The following is a 12414-nucleotide window of genomic DNA, read 5'->3' as shown; positions in this document are numbered from 1 at the left end:
TGTAATGGGACAGATGGTAGCTACGCTTGAGATGAACACAACTTAATGTACAAACTTGTTAAATCACTATGTTGTATACCTGAAACTGAAATTGTGTGTCACCTATACTTAAAAAAAACTTACTATAATGCTACACTAATAAAGATAGTGAGATAGTCAAGTAAATATAGACATATAGATTAAAACAATAGAGGATCTACAAATTTGCCACAGACACAGTCAACTGATTTTTCGTAAAACTGTCCTGGTTATTCAATGGAGAAAGTGTAGTCTTTTCAGTAAATGGTGCTGGAAATAAACGGAATGTTCATATGCCAAAAAAAAATTAAAATGAAATAAAATCTCAAATTTTAGTCACCACATAAACAAAAGTTAACCCCAAATGGTCACAGATGTAAATGTAAAGACTAAAACTATAAAGTCCCTAGAATAAAATATGGGAAAATATCTTTATGATTTTATATTAAGCAAATATTTCTTAAATTTAAGACACAAAAACCATGAATCATAACAGAGAAAAACTGATTAAATGGACTTAATAAAACTTTTAAATTTATGTTCTTTAAAAGCCATAACTAGGGGCACCTGGGTGGCTCAGTGGGTTAAAGCCTCTGCCTTCGGTTCAGGTCATGATCCCAGGGTCCAGGATCAAGCCCCGCATCGGGAGCCTGCTTCTCCCTCTCTCTCTCTACTTGCCTCTCTGCCTACTCATGATCTCTGTCAAATAAATAAATAAAATCTTAAAAAAAAGAAAGCAATTACTAGAAAAATTAAAAAAAAATCAAACCACAGAGACAAAATATTTGCGAATAATTTGATGAAGGACTTACATACAGAACATCTAAAAACTTTATAACTCTTTATAATAAGAAAAAAATTTTGGTTAGCAAACTATTTCAACATACACATCACCAAAGAAGAGATGTGAATGACCAAAAAGCACATAGAAACATGCTAACATCATTAGTTACTAAGGAAATGCAAGTTAAAACCACAATGAGATGCCACTTATTAGAATGGCTAAAAGAAAAAAAAGCTGACTGTAGGAAGTGCAGGTGAGGATGTAGAGCAAATGGAACTCTTATACATTGTTGGTGAATATACACAACAAATTTGGAAACAATTTGACAGCTTCATATAAAGGTAAGATTTGTGCTTACCATATGACCCCGTAATTTCACTCCTAGCTATTTACTCAAGAGGAAGGAAGACTCACATACCAATAAAACCTGTAGTAACTGGTGCTGGCAACTTCATCCATACTCACTAAAAATCAGAAATAACCCATATGGTTTATCAACTGGTGAATGGATAAACAAAGTTTGTTAAATTCAACCACTCAACAATTAAAATAATACTCAGCAATGAAAATGAATGAATTACTGATGCATATACTAACATAATGAATCTCAAAAGCGTCATGCCGAGTCTAAGAAGTCACACAAAAAGGCTCCATGCTGTGTGATTCCATGTATATGACAATTTATTACTTGTTTTATTGTTGTTTCTGGAGATTTTCTATTTCTTTCTTGTGTTTGTCACTTTTGGTCTTTCCTTTTCACTCCAAGTGTCCCCCTTAATATTTATATGACTTTTTTAAACAATATGAAATTCTTTACAAATTTGTATGTCATTCTTCCTCAGGGGCCAAGCTAATTTTTCTCTTTCACTTCAATTTTAGTATATGCACTGTCCAAACAAGCACTATATGATATTTCTTTAAAAGGCAAAACCAGGGGCGCCTGGGTGGCTCAGTGTGTTAAAGCCTCTGCCTTCGGCTCAGGTCACGATCCCAGAGTCCTGGGATCGAGCCCCACATGGGGCTCTCTGCTCAATGGGAAGCCTGCTTCCCCGTCTCTCTCTGCCTGCCTCTCTGCCTACTTGTGATCTCTCTCTCCCTGTGAAATAAATAAAATCTTAAAAAAAAAAAAAAACAAATTTCCAGTTACAGAAGGAATAATTCTGGGCTCCAATGAACAGCATGGTGACAAGAGTTAACAATGTCTGTCAGAGACACTCTCTGTCAAATAAATAAATAAAATATTAAAAAAAATAAATAAATAAAAGGCAAAACTATAAGCAACTGGGTCAGAGTTGCCAGGAGCTAGCATGAGGTAACATTTCAGGGATAATCAGACTATTTTATATCTTGAGTGGTTGGTGAATTTTTAAAAATGTTTGAATGTACACACAATTGTACAACTGCATCCTATTAAAATGACATTGAAGGAAATACACACACACACACACACACACATATATATATACAGAATTTTTTTTTCAGAGAGGAAATAGGGGAGGACAAAGAGAGAGGGAGAGAAACTTAAGCAGCCTCCATGTCCAGCATGGAGCCTGACACAGGGCTCGGTATCACAACCTTGAGATCATGACCTGAGCTGAAATCAAGTGAGACATTTAACTGCTTGAGCCACACAGGCACCCTTATTGGGGCATATTTTTTTTTTTTAAAGATTTTATTTATTTATTTGACAGAGAGAGATCACAAGTAGACAGAGAGGCAGGCAGAGAGAGAGAGAGGGGGAAGCAGACTCCCTGCTGAGCAGGGAGCCCAATGCGGGCCTTGATCCCAGGACCCTGAGATCACGACCTGAGCCGAACGAAGGCAGCGGCTTAACCCACTAAGCCACCCAGGCGCCCAGGGCGTATTTTTAAAAGAGTGATTTAATATACCCAAAGAGGGTTTATTTAAAATTTCTAAAATGATTCACATAAAATTATCAATTTTTTTCATAAAATAATCTATTAACATCCATTCCTGATTTTAAAAAACCTCAATAAACAAAAAAGTAATAATGTAACTTACTATGTTACCAAAACATAACTTTATGAGGAATTACCTGTAATTCTCAGCCAAGATTCTTCTAAGTAATAAAATGCCAGAAAAAGAAATGAAATGAAAAAATCGGAACAGTAGAGACAGTTATAATTATTTATAGATTATATAATTTGCCATATGGAAAAACCAAGAAAACAAAGACAAGGAAATCCTGTTACATGTTTCAGTAAAGATGAACCTTGACAACACTACACTAAGTGAAATAAAGCAGTTATGAAAAGATAAAAACTGTGTTCTCCCACTTATATGAAACATCTAAAGTAGTCAGAACAATTGAAAGAGAAATTACAAATAAAGGGCTAGGAGAGGGGAAAAGGGAGTTGGTATTCAGTGGATATAGAGTTTCAGTTTTGCAAGGTGAGAGGTCTATAGATCTTGTTGCACAATAATATGCATATAATTAACACTACTGTATTATACACTAAAATGGTTAAAATTATAAATTTTATCTTATGAGTTTTTTAACCAATATAAAAAGTACTATTGGAACTAATTACACTATTTGGCTATTATTGAACAATAATTTATGAATAGAATGCTATAGAAAAGTAGCAACCAGTTGGAAAATATCATGGAAAAATAGGTGCCAGTAGTAATAACAAGAAGAATGATATAATACCTTGGATGAAGCAAAACTTACAGAACCTATTTATTTATTTATTTATTTATTATTTATTTGAGAGGGAGAGAGAAAGAAAGCACAAGCAGTGGGAGGGGAAGGGGGAAAAGCATGTAGGTCTTGATCCTAGGTCCTGGGGTCATCATCTGAGCCAAAGGCAGATGCTTAACTGAATAAGCCACCCAGGCACCCAAACCTATTTAAAACAACTATAATTTTCTAGATATGTCTAGCAAAATTTTTCTAGATATGTCTCTTTAGGCAAGGAAAATAAAAGCAAAAATAAACTGTTTTCAGTTACAACTTTTTAAAAAAATTTTTATTTATTTGACAGGGAGAGATCACAAGTAGGCAGAGAGGCAGGCAGAGAGAGAGAGAGAGAGAGAGAAGAAAGCAGGCTCCCTACCTAGCAGAGTGCTGGATGTAGGACTAGATCCCAGAACCCTGGTATCATGACCCAAGCTGAAGGCAGAGGTTTAACCCACTGAGCAACCCAGGCGCCCCCCTAAAAATAAACTAATTTCAAAATAAAAAGCTTCTGCACAGAGAAGAAAACAACAAACAAAATTAAAAGGTAACCAGCTGAATGGGAGAAGATATCTGCAAATGACATATCCAATAAAGGGTTAGTATACAAAATATATAAAGAATTTATATAAATCAACACCCAGAAACAAAGAATCCAATTAAAAAATGGGAAGAAGAAATGAACAGACATTTTTCCAAAGATATGCAGATGGCCAAAAGACATATGAAAAGTGGCTTAACATCTCATCAGGGAAATTCAAATCAAAACTACAATGAGATAGCACCTCAAACCTGTCAGAATGACTAAATTCAACAACACAAGAAACAAGAGTTGCTGAGGATGTAGAGAAAAAGGAACCCTCTGGCACTGTTGGTGGGAATGCCAACTGGTGCAGTTACTGTGGAAAACCGCATGGAGGTTCCTCAAAAAGTTCAAAAAATAGAACTCTCTTACGAGCCAGTAATCATGCTACTGGGTATTTACCCCCAAAACACAAAAACGCTAATTCAAAGGGATATATGCCCCTCTGTGTTTATAACAGCTTTAATTACAATAGCCAAATTATGGAAGCAGCCCAAGTGTCCACCGATAGACGAATGGATAAAGATGTGATACACACACACACCACACACACACACACAGGAATATTACTCAATTATAAAAAAGATGACATGAAATGACATGGATGGAGCTAGAGAGTGCAATATTAAGTGAAATAAATCAGAAAAAGACAAATACCACACACTTTCACTCGTATGTGTAATTTAAGAAACAACGAGAGAACAAAGAGAGACAAACCAAGAAATAAACTCTTAACTGTAGAGAACAAACTGATGGTTACCAGAGGGGAGGAAGGTTCAGGGATGGGTTAAATATGTAATGGATATTAAGGAGGGCACTTGTCATGAGCCCCATATGTTGTACGTAAGTGATAAATTACTAAATTCTTTACCCGAGACTAATATAACACTGTGTGTTAACTATACTGGAATTAAAATACAATAAACAAAACAACTACAAAACTTTACTGAAGAACATAAATGAAAACTTGAGTAAATGGTGAGACATGGTGTGTCCTTCAATGATAAGGCTGATTATATTAAAGATGCAAATTCTTCTCAGATTAATCTATAATTTAATGAAATTTCAATAAATGTTCCAATTGTATATTTTAAAACTCAAATATAATTTTAAGCATATCCAGAACATTAAGGTCTGAGAATAGTCTAGAACATTTTTTAGAAGTATTATAAACAGTGTAAAGGACACAGAGGTAGTTGTCCTAGATATTAAATATTAGAACATATTATAAAACAACAGTAATTAAAACAGTGTGGCACTGTGCATTTTCATTTTCAGAAAAGACAGGAAATTTTTTGGAACACAATGATAAGTTCAGAAACATACCTTTGTATATAATGAACTTGATAAGTGATTGAAAATATTGAGAAAAAGATCTAAGGTCCATTATCAATAAGTAGAGGTGGGACAACTGGCTCGTCATTTGGGGAAAAAAATGTTAAATCCTTATTCTTTGTGACATATCCAAATAAATTCCAAATGCTCCATTTATTTAAATGTAAAAGATAAATATCCAGATAATTATAGAGGGGAAGAGACTTGACAAGGTTGAGTTCTGATATAGATCTATAAGGAAAGGTCGACAAGTTAGAACAAAGTTAAAACTTCAATGAAGAAAATATTAGGAACATAATGAAAAGAAGCAAATGACAACAGAAAACACATTTGCATTACAGTAGATCATCAAAAGAAAAAATGCACATCAGAAAAAATATCCAACTTCCTAGTAATCAAATAAATCCAACTTAAAATTGGAATTTGGGGGCACCTGGCTGGCTTAGTTGATTAAGTGTCCAACTCATGGTTTCGGCTCAGGTAATGATCTCAGAGCCATGAGGTGGAGCCCCACGACAGGCTCCGCAATCAGCATGGAGTCTGCTTGAGATTTTCTCTCCCTCTCTCTCAAGTAAATAAATAAATCTTTTTAAAAAATCTTAAGAGAAAATCGGAATTTGTTTTAATTTTAAAAATATTACCTGCAGTGTTCATCGTTGTTATGCTGATGATAGATATGAATTTATACCACTTTATCAGGAAATCTGGTAATACCTTCTAAAAATTCAGAAATATTTGTATCTTTTGACTCAGAGATTCCCTGCAAAAAAAATTTATATTAAAGAAAACATTAGGGGCACCTGAGTGGCTCAGTGGGTTAAGCCCCTGCCTTCAGCTCAGATCATGATCTGAGTCCTGGGTTCCAGCCCTGCATGGGGCTCTCTGCTCAGTGGGGAGCCTGCTTCCCTGTCTCTCTCTGCCTGCCTCTCTGCCTACTTGTGCTCTCTGTCAAATAAATAAATAAATTCTTAAAAAAAAAAAAAAAAGAAAGAAAACATTGTTCAAGAGTGCAATCTGCAAGGATATTCAATAGAACATTGTTCATAAGTATAAAAACTTAGAAACAGCTGAAACAGATTGGTTTAAAAAATGTCTGACTATACACAAGATTGCATCCTTTGCAACTATTAACATGACATTGTAGGAAAATATTTAATTCCATAGAAAGCTGCTTAAGGAGAAAAGTAGATGCAGTATGATCTCATTTGGTAAATTAAGAAAAAATACAAAGAGTAGAATATACAAGTCAAAATGTTAATAATGACTTCTCTTTTGTATCCTATATTATCTAAATTGTCTAAAGTGAAAAACTCCATTTAAAAATGATCCATTGCTTATTTTGTTTATATGTTGTCCTTATGTTGCAGAGTAAATCTAATCATCTTCATACATATGTGATTCTATATGTCAAGTTTGGGCCATATTTTTTATCATATCATATTCCAATTGTTTATTTAAATGCCTATTTCTAGCAGACCATGATATCTTTCAGACTTATTCATCTTCAGTATGTAATACAATATTCTTACACGTGATGAATAAATATTCAAATTAAAAAAAAAAGATGCTTCACCAAGTAAAAGATGGGGAGACAAACACATGTCAAGATGCTCACTTTCAATAGTTAAAGAAATACCAATTAAAACCACAATGAGATACCATTTCATACCCATTAGAATGACTGAAGATTTTTTTAAATGACAATACAGAGTTCTAGTGAGCAATGAACTCATATATCACTGGTAGGAATGCAAAATGGGAAGCTACTTTGGAAAACTTTGACAGTTTCTTAGAAGGCTATATACACAATGTGCATAAGACGCAGCAACCCCAGGTACTTACTCAAGAGATATGGAAACGTGTGTCTTTCATGCAAATATTTATAGCAATTTTATTCATAATTAACCAAAACTAGAGACAACTCAGTGGTTCCTCCACTTGCGCATGGATAAATAAATTGTACTATGTACCATACAATAGAACACTGCTCAGCAGTGGAAGGAATAAATAATGGATACAAACAACAAAACAGCTGAATCGCAAAAGCAATATGTTAAAGGAAAGAAGCTAGACATATGTGGCTACATAATACACGGTTTTATTTATATGTCATTTTGGAAAGGAAATATCAGTGGTTGTCAAGGAGGAAGTGGTGAGAGGGGTTTAATTGCAAGAGAACTTTCTGGAATGATGAAATATTCTATACCTTGATTGGTCCCATAACTGTATACCTTTATTCTTATCAGGCTGTGTACCTAAAAAAAGTGTGAATTCTGCTGTATGTAAATTATACTTCAATAAATTTGACTTATAAAGACTATTCATATACACAATGTATACTCAAAGTATGCACATAGGCATTAAATGTGGGGAATTGTTCTTTTACTTATCATTTTTATTTTATTATGATTTAGGAGTGGCAAAAAGTCATGAGTGTACTAGTAATTTTATATACTAATTGCCCATAGGCACCCTTTTGGTGAACTATATATACAGTTTTGTAATTCTTCTACTTTTGTAGTTTAATTACATTAATGGAAACATAATTTTATACCTAATAAATACCTCAATTTGTGTTTTATATGTCTTTGCTTTCTTCATTTCATTTGCCTCATACTTCTTTGCTACTGCATTTGATACATTTAGAGGTCAGTAATAGATTGGGAATAAAAAAAAGAAAAACTGGTTCTTCAGTACAGATAGTTCTAGAAGCACCATTCTGGAGGCAGGGAATGTAAAGCCTTGCCCCCCTTCCTTGTCTGTGTGTGTTGTTTCCCTTGTAACTGGTTTGGATCACTTTCCATCCTGCAGAGCCAATCTCCTCTTTACAAGCAGGTAACAATTTTAGAAATTCCACTGGGTCTCAAGTTCAAGATTATTTTCCAATGCAGCTCTACTGACAATCTATGATTAATTCTCAACTCTTTCTGAAATTGGCATTTGATGATGGAGGGAATGATTGGACACATCAAAACTTTAACATGAAGATCCTTCCAGTTTAAAAACCCTGAGATTCTACCAATCTCCACCAAATAAATAAATTTATTTATTTAAAACAAACAAACAGTGCTCTGGGGTTTTGCCAGTGTCAATGCACAGAGAAACCTCCTTACCCTAGTTCTTTTCACCAATCCTGGCCACTTCCCTTCAATCCAGCCAACGGTTACAGATACCTCTTCTTTATCAGGTCCCAACTCATGAATAAGTCTGTAACAGGGAAAATGAACTAAAACCTGTGTCCTCCAAGAATGTATAGCTTATCTTATGATAAGAATTGGTTTTTAAAACAGTGATTTCAAAGCCAGTAAGATCAATAATTATCAAGAAACATTCAGTTGGGCTTTCTTCCATAAGTATTTAGAAAATTAGCTTGATTTTTATAAACTTCCATTCTCCTATTGCCTTGGGCTTCTGTTTAAAATTGTTCTGTATTTACTTATATACTTAGAGGTTTTTCAGTTGAGATAATAGACAAGTATTAATTTCCTCTGGTTTGTCGATATGTTCAAGTATTGGAAGATAAGGTGTATACAGAGATCCCCATTTCCAATCTTTTTCTCTGTTGAAATGTAAAGGCCAGTTCCTTAAGAGATCATGATCTAAATGATTTTCATTTTGAAACTAATTGTTTAAGCCCAACCACCAATTAAAAAAAAAAACAACAGCCTTCTTTCTGGAATTTTTTATGAAAAGTTCTGACTTTCCTGTTAGCCCTCCATTTTTGTATATTATAAAATGGGATTTATGTAATTTATCATATTTCCCTTTGGTTTAAGCCAAAGATTATGTCTCCAGTTTATAATTACTTAATCTTCCCTTTATATGATTTAAAAAAAAAAAAGCTGTCTTGCAACTTTATTTAAGCTATCTCAGAACTTCTGTGGAAGATATACAACACTCAAAAATAGAATGATTAAATTAATAATGGCAGTTTAAGATTGGGTTCTATTAGGTCTTTCCTTTCTTTGCACTACTATTTTGTTTAATTACTTAGCTTTCAAAAACTTTCAAGAGCCTCAATGTATTCTTTTAATGTAATCATAATGATATATAATCAGGTATGAATATTTATTACATCAAAATTGGATTTTGTTTATTATTTCCCTCCTGATGAAATCAAGGATGGCTTATTAGGTTTCTGGGGGGGGAGATAATTTTTTTAAAACAAAAATAAAAAACTTAATAAGTAACTAAAACCATGTAGTGGGGAATTCTATTCCCCAAGAAAATCCTAGGTAAAAATTTGAAATTAGGCTTTAAGAAAAAAATTCAAAATAGTATACAAGATATCTTGGCAACTTGAAATACAAGCAACATGTTTTCTTAAGTACAGCGTCAAAAATTTTAAAATTTTAACCTATAACCAAACTCTGAGCTTCAGGTTTACCACGGAATACAAGCTTCATCAAAGATGATCCTATTTCCAGTATCTCTTATACCTCCTGCATTAGTAGCTAAACAATGTGGACAAGCAGCTGAAATGCTTGCCATCACACCCTTAAAGTTGGACTTTCTCTAAATATCGTCATTTAAAAGTTCTCCAGTTGGTGTTATTTACTGTGGTCAGGCGATCAAATAGCAGGGTCTCTCACCTCAGGGACCCGGGGTGTAAATTAGAGAGAAAGCACAAGTGAACGGAGTTTGGTGGTCATTTGAGACCCTGATGGACATTTGTCTACCTCACAAAAGCCTCTGTACAATTGGGCTCAATTTGTCACAACTGACAGTTTCTGCTCTAAAGAGGCCCAGATCTGGAGTGGCACAGATGTTATAGTTTTCTCATTCCTCCGTTTGACACAGGGACGAAATTCACCCAGCAGAGTTAATCCTTCCAAGCAGTCTGCACAACCCCAAACAGGAACCTTTTCTCTTTTCTTCCTCTCTCCGCAGTGTTCTGGTCAGTTTCCTTAGGGAGAGAGAAGCCGCCCCCCTCCGCCACAGCCAGTTCGGAGCAGCAAGAGCCCTACAGGCCCCCCTCCGCCACAGCCAGTTCGGAGCAGCAAGAGCCCTACAGGGACACAATCACCTCAGGAACCATTAGGATGGGGCTACAAAACGCCAGCTGAGATTACTTCCCCACAGAAGTCTCTGACTTTCTGGAAGGCAGAGCCCAGCCTATCCATTGCTGTATCTCCTACCACAAAAGCCCAACTCGGTTGATCTCAGAATAGGCTGTCCATAAATGTTACGTGAAATTGACCGAGGAGTTTGACATGTCACCTTATATGTCAATGAGCCCATCTAAAACCCCCCTTGCACTAGTTGCAAAGAAAGCCCAATTTGTAATCAGGTATCTACAGCAGGGTCCTAAGAAGGTATAACTGCAGTAGTTTCTAGTGGCAAAACTCAACAAATGCCCAGAACTCAACAAATGTTCCCAGAAAAATGACCCAAGAAAACAAAAATGGTTGTGTAGGCACCTTGCAGAGAGTACAGTTTCCAAATAACTGTCTTAAGTGTAATTGAATCTGTCCTTTAACAACTCACAAATTATCTCCTGACAACTTGAAATAATAGACCTTTTTGTTAAAAGGAGAAAGCTTGTGGAGACCAAAGGTTAAACAGGTCTTTTCATCATGATAAATCACTGGTTAATGAGGTCACTATTGTTGGGTATTATGACCATTCCCTTTAATGCCATTACCTCCTGGTTGTAAAGCTGACACTACTAATGGTCTTCATTCTTTGAACTTCTCCACAATATTGACTGGCTTCTCGGAGCAGATGTTCCTTGGATGAGATTGCAAGAGGGACTACAATTCTTAATCATGGAAAGAGTTTCAGGCAAGCTAATGGAATCCAAGCGGTCTAGGCATTTGCAGAAAGGCATTAAGAGGTAGCAGGAAAAAAACAAGGACACAGCTTTAATTCTGGTATAATAACATCAATTTGCCATGAGGACCTGAGGCAATGTAATGTAGTAACTAGCACCGAGAGCTTAATGAATGCTCATTAATTAGAAGTAAGGTGACAAGTGCAATTAATATTTGTTTCACTCCTTAAACATCACAATAGCATACACCGTCTCACTTATCCTTATGAAAACCCTGGAAGTTGCATACATTGCCACCACTTTTAGATAAAGGGGCTGAGATCCTGTAGAGAAATTATTTCCCTCGGTCCTGCAGATAGCAGATGATAAGGAACACGAACTTCACGCTCTCCCATACAGCCATGGCTGCCAGGAGAAGAAACTAACCAGTTATGCCCCAGACTGTGTAGTATCAATGACTACTCCAAACAGTTCCTTTACAAATGCCAAGTGCACAAGAGAGTAATTCTTCTTTTGCATTTGATAAATGAACAGAAATACAACTATCTAATTTTCATAATAGGAAGATTTTAGAGATCAGTAGTGTAGGGAACACAGGCAGCTTAGCAACACTTGAAGTAAGGCAACAATGAATGTACCATCAATGTCAAATCTGTAGCAGCATTCTAGGGACAGAATGGCTTCCACAGCACATGTGCGATTTTTGAATCACAAAGATTCCTTTCCTTGTTGTTGTTGTTGTGTTGTATTGTTTTGCTTTATTTTGTTTACCTGGGTCAAAGAATGAAAACATGAATAAATAATCCAGATATGTTGCTAATATGAAGTCAAATATGTGTGATACCTTCCAAAGCCACACATGATTAGTATTGTGTAGACAAGAGATACAGAATTTTGGCATGAATTATATATATCCTATCCAACAACTACTGTCCACTGCCTTTGTTGGAGGAAACAGCAGCAATGCAATTGTGGTCACCTGAGGGCTAGTAGGCACTTGAAAAATTTGAGTTAAACTGAAAAATATTTGTATGAATTTATACCATTTTTGTTTCATCAAAACTGGAAGCATTGAAAGAACTTAAATGCTTTACTCTTTGGGTTGCTAATAAAGAACTTTTCTCCTAGGGGAATGAATGTGGAATCACCAATGCTTGCTGCCTTTTCTCCCCTCGTAAGTAACTGTAACCACAGCTTTAGGCAATCTTTGTTACTTCAAC

The 12414-nt window shown here is 35.3% G+C and overlaps 1 non-coding gene across 1 annotated transcript; it reads right to left on the bottom strand.

Moving 5' to 3' along the window:
* Positions 1–1599: 1599 nt before the first annotated feature.
* Positions 1600–1705, bottom strand: LOC116600443. Its single transcript, XR_004289648.1, has one exon. It is a non-coding gene; the product is annotated as a U6 spliceosomal RNA (small nuclear RNA).
* Between the last annotated feature and the right edge of the window lie 10709 nt (positions 1706–12414).

Source organism: Mustela erminea, chromosome 9, assembly GCF_009829155.1.
Source record: "Mustela erminea isolate mMusErm1 chromosome 9, mMusErm1.Pri, whole genome shotgun sequence".
NCBI lineage: Eukaryota > Metazoa > Chordata > Mammalia > Carnivora > Mustelidae > Mustela > Mustela erminea.
Note: the sequence above shows the minus strand (reverse complement) of the source record. Positions and strands in the feature narration are given on the sequence as shown.